Source organism: Silene latifolia, chromosome Y (assembly GCF_048544455.1).
Source record: "Silene latifolia isolate original U9 population chromosome Y, ASM4854445v1, whole genome shotgun sequence".
NCBI lineage: Eukaryota > Viridiplantae > Streptophyta > Magnoliopsida > Caryophyllales > Caryophyllaceae > Silene > Silene latifolia.
In genome coordinates this window covers 298,256,448-298,261,050 of record NC_133538.1, presented here as the reverse complement: position 1 = coordinate 298,261,050, position 4,603 = coordinate 298,256,448, and positions in this window count along the sequence as shown.

Sequence of the window (4,603 nt, the reverse complement as noted above, 5' to 3'; positions counted from 1 at the left end):
TCCCATATCTCCTTGGCCGTAGAGCATGAAGAAAACCGATCAAACTCTGTAGAAGTCATTCCGTTTTGCAGGAGACTTATTGCTTTGGAGTTCTTTTCGGCCTTCTTATAGTCGGCCTCGACATAGTCCTCTTCTTTCTTTTCATAGGTAGTGCCTTCCTCGGATGCCACAAGAATTTTGTGCGGTCCGTTTTGGATAATCCTCCAGCACTCCCAATCGCGACCCTTCACATAGTGAGTCATCATGTTTTTCCATAATCCATAATTCTTCCCATCAAAGACGGGACACTTGAAATATTTGGAATCCATTTATCACGTGATAGACAGCGGAATATAAAACGATAAGATAAATGAAAAACAAGATAGATCAGCCTCTTTGCGGTTAGGCAATCAAGAGCACGAGGCTCTGATACCAATTGAAGAGTCTATTGATCCAAAATACTCAAGAGGGGGGTAAATTGAGGATTTAAAACTTTTCAAAACTTTTTCGATTATGTATATGCAATTGATTATTTAAAGTTTATTGATTAAACTTTAACTAATCAACTAGTGAATGTAAAAAACAAACAAACGAAAGAACGAGAAGACACACGGTTTTTGAAGTGGTTCAGTTTCACAAGTCGAAACCTACGTCCACTATTCTCGATTAATAAATTTAGTACCTTTCTACGGATTACAAATTTACTAACCCAACTCGTACAACTAACTCTAGCTGTAACTCAATGAGTACCCTTAAAATACTCTAGTGACTAACTTACGCTAATAAGAAAGAACTAATGATTCTTGCAAAGGTTCACGTTAATGAACAAGTAAGAAATCAACTAAGCTCTATTATCTTATAACGATAACAATAAGAACGAGTATACGAGTTTAAAACACACGACCTTTCAAAAGATAACAAATCGGTTTTTCTGCTTGAAAACACGCGGTTTGCTTTGTAAAATTAAAATCAATTTTTATGCTTAAGATCTCTACTTTAGATGTTGTAAAGAGTAAAGTATTTATAGGAAGGAAAAAGTAGGGCAACTCGGTTTACAAGAACCCTAATTGGCCGAATAAAAGAGATAAGTTAACAAATCATATCTTCTATTATCTCTTTTCTAAAAGCCTTAAAGATAATAAAGAATATTCCAAAAGATAGAATATAATCTATTCAAATATTATCTTTACTATAAATTCTAAATATGATAAGATTTCCTAAAACAAAAATATTTTTTATCATAAACAAATATATTAAGTAAGATATATAAGATATGTAAAGATATTATTATAGAATAAAATCTTTACCAAATATACCCTAGGTAACACGAGATGTCACGGCTCATAAGCCTCGTGACTCGTGCAAACCCTAGCTCAATATATGAGTTAAAATTTAGGTTTTAAGAGAGGTTTTGTTGAAACCCTAATTAGTAGCAAGGTCCAACTCATAAGTTGGTCCAAAACAACTACTAGGCAACGTTCAACATAAAACCGAACTCCGCACTAAACCGGGCTTAATTAAATAAATACTTTTATCAAAACATTTAAAATAAACTTTAAACAATTTTCAAAACAATTTTGAAACATTATAAGTCGTGTATAATAAACTGTGCATCTCAATGTTATAGTAGGAGAGCTATAACCTTGAGCTCTTTTACTAGTAATGTTATAGCTGCAAAGCTATAACTTTACCAATTCAAGAAACTCATTCTTGGTTATCATTACGAGATAATCACCTATACTATTATAATCTTCAGGGAGATCTTCGAGTATAGGCTACGTCATCATCCAAGCTTGATTAATCTTTAGACGGACTTCGTCTTCACATAAATCTTGAATGAATCTTCATATCGTTTGATCTTGAATGGAGGCTTGAACATTTTATACTTTCATCACAATCTCCTTTGTTGCTTGTATTAGATAAGTTGATCCTCAAACACTTAGACAAACGATTACGCACAACAAGTATATAAATTATAAAGCACCTTGACATCATCAAAACATAAACATATAAGCTATATGGTTCAACAACCGATTAGAATGAAAGGAGGGCGAGTTGTCGAGTTCGAGGTAAAGTATGAATGCTTACCTTTGTACTGCTATGGGTGTGACAAGATAGGACATGGTGAAAAAGACTGTGACGACGGGCCATACGAAGAAGGGGAATTGTGTTATGGGTACTGGCTTAGGGCATCTCCTTTGAAGGTGATCAAAACACTGGTTGAGGGTCTAGGCCGTGCTCGACGAGACCTTAACACTGTTTTTGAGACGGAGAAAGTTCGAGCTGGTGAAGTAAATATTGCGAAGATGATCGATAAATTGCAAGCGATTGCTCTTGATTTGAAAACAAAGAAAACCGTGACATCTCTGGGCACGGGAACTGATACACAAGCGGGGGCAGCCATGAGGGGTACAGGAAACAAGCTGGTGGCGAGAGAAGGGGAGAAGGAGAGGGAGGACTTTGGTAGCGTGGGTGGGAGGAAGTGGCAGGGGGACAGTGAAGAGGAGGGGGGTTCGATGACTGCTAGGGCAGAGGTAAGGGGGAGATGGGTTGCGAGGGAAGGAGTGTGGCAGTGGTGGATGAGTTGGGGGAGCAAATTGTAACACCGTGCTTGGTTCCTGGTGGGTTGACGGTGGAAAAGGGACCATGGACGTGGACGAGGCTGGCAAGGGAGGTGATCGAGAGAAGTCGTGAAGGGACGGTCTGTGAATTTGGGAAAAGAAGTCGTGAAGATGATGTTGGGGACGAGGGCACCAAGAAGCTTAAACATACGACAGACGGGGACGTCTTAATATCTGAGGCGGAGGTTGAGGGCGCTCAACCCCGCTGGGCCCAATGAATCTCCTAAGTCTTAATTGTCGGGGATTGGGCAACCCCGACACTGTAAATAATTTACGTGCTTTGGTGCGTAAGGAAGCCCCAGCCATGCTCTTTTTATGTGAAACTAAACTGTGTGGTCGTGAAATGCGGAGAGTGAGAGAGAAACTAGATGGGTATTTTGGTCTAGAGGTGGATTGTATGGGGAGAGCGGGTGGTCTAGCTTTTATGTGGAAGAAACAGCTTGATTGTACTCTTATGACGGCATCGGTTCATCACATTGATTTGCTGGTGAAGGAAGGAGGTAGGGAGTGGCGAGTTACAGGTTTCTACGGATGGCCTGTGGTCTCGGATAGACATTTATCTTGGGAGTTACTTCGACTCCTTAGTGGGCAATCAGATTTACCGTGGCTATGTATGGGTGACTTTAATGAGGTCCTTTTTTCGACTGAGATGAAAGGGGGGAGTAGACCACTGTGGCAAATGAACAATTTTCGAGCAGCTGTAGATGATTGTGGCATGACTGATATTGAGTGGGAGGCGTAGCAGTTCACTTGGGATAATGGCCAAGCATGAGAAACAAATAGACAGAGTATGATAGATAGACCCATGTGCACAAGCTCGTGGTTGGAACTTTTCCCGTATGCTAAACTCATCCATTTAACTCGGGAATGGTCTGATCATGCGCCGATCAAGTTGCTCCTGGACAGGCGTGTTACAGAGGTGGAGGTGAAGCGTGGCTTTAAATTTGAGTAAATGTGGATTGGTGAGGAGGGGTGCGAGGAGGCGATTAGGCGAGGTGTTGGTAAGGGGCGTGGTGAGTTGGGTGCGGCTATTAATGCGTGTGCAAGAGAATTACAGGCGTGGAAGAAATCTAGCATTCGAAAAATTGGGTATATGGTCGAGCGCAAATGTAAACAACTGGAGCGGTTATCTGAAGGGAGTAGGACCGAGGAGGATATTAGGAAGCGGAAGAAACTTGTCTCTGAAATTGCTACCCTTCGACGCCAAGAAGAGCAATATTGGAGGCAACGTTCTAGGGCTTTGTGGCTACAGGATGGTGACCGTAACACCAAATTTTTCCATACTAGAGCGGGAGAGCGAAAAAGAAAGAATTACATATGTATGCTGATTGATGATAATGGGGTTGAGAGGAAGGGACAGGAGGCGATTGCGGGGGTTGCTTCGAACTCTTTTCAGGATCTTTTCGCTTCGTCACAGCCACGGGATTTCGATGATATGCTAATGGGTTTGGAAGGAAGAGTCCTGAATAGAATGAACGAGAGGCTACGGCTCGAATACCGAGAAGAGGAAGTTGTGGAGGCTTTGAACCAGATGCATCCGCTTAAAGCGCCTGGACCAGATGGTATGAATGCTCTATTTTTTCAATCTTTCTGGCACATTATTGGTTCGGATGTTATAGCGACGGTCTTGGGTATTTTACGCGGGGAGCTGGACCCAAATGACTTTAATAAAACTAATATTGTGTTGATACCGAAGAAGAAGGCGCCGGATAAAATCAGAGATTTCCGACCGATCAGTCTCTGTAATGTGGTGTATAAACTGTTTTCTAAGGTTCTCGCTAATAGGCTGAAAGTTTTTCTTGGAGAGATTGTGTCTGAAAATCAAAGTGCCTTTAACCCTATGATAGGGTGGAGTGGGTTTTTCTCAGACGGGTTCTAGAGGTGATGGATTTTGATAGGGGTTGGGTCTCGTGGGTAATGGCTTGTGTACCGTCTGTTTCATTCTCTGTTCTTATTAATGGTGCCCCGACGGATAGTTTTCGCCCTCAGCGAGGCCTACGCTA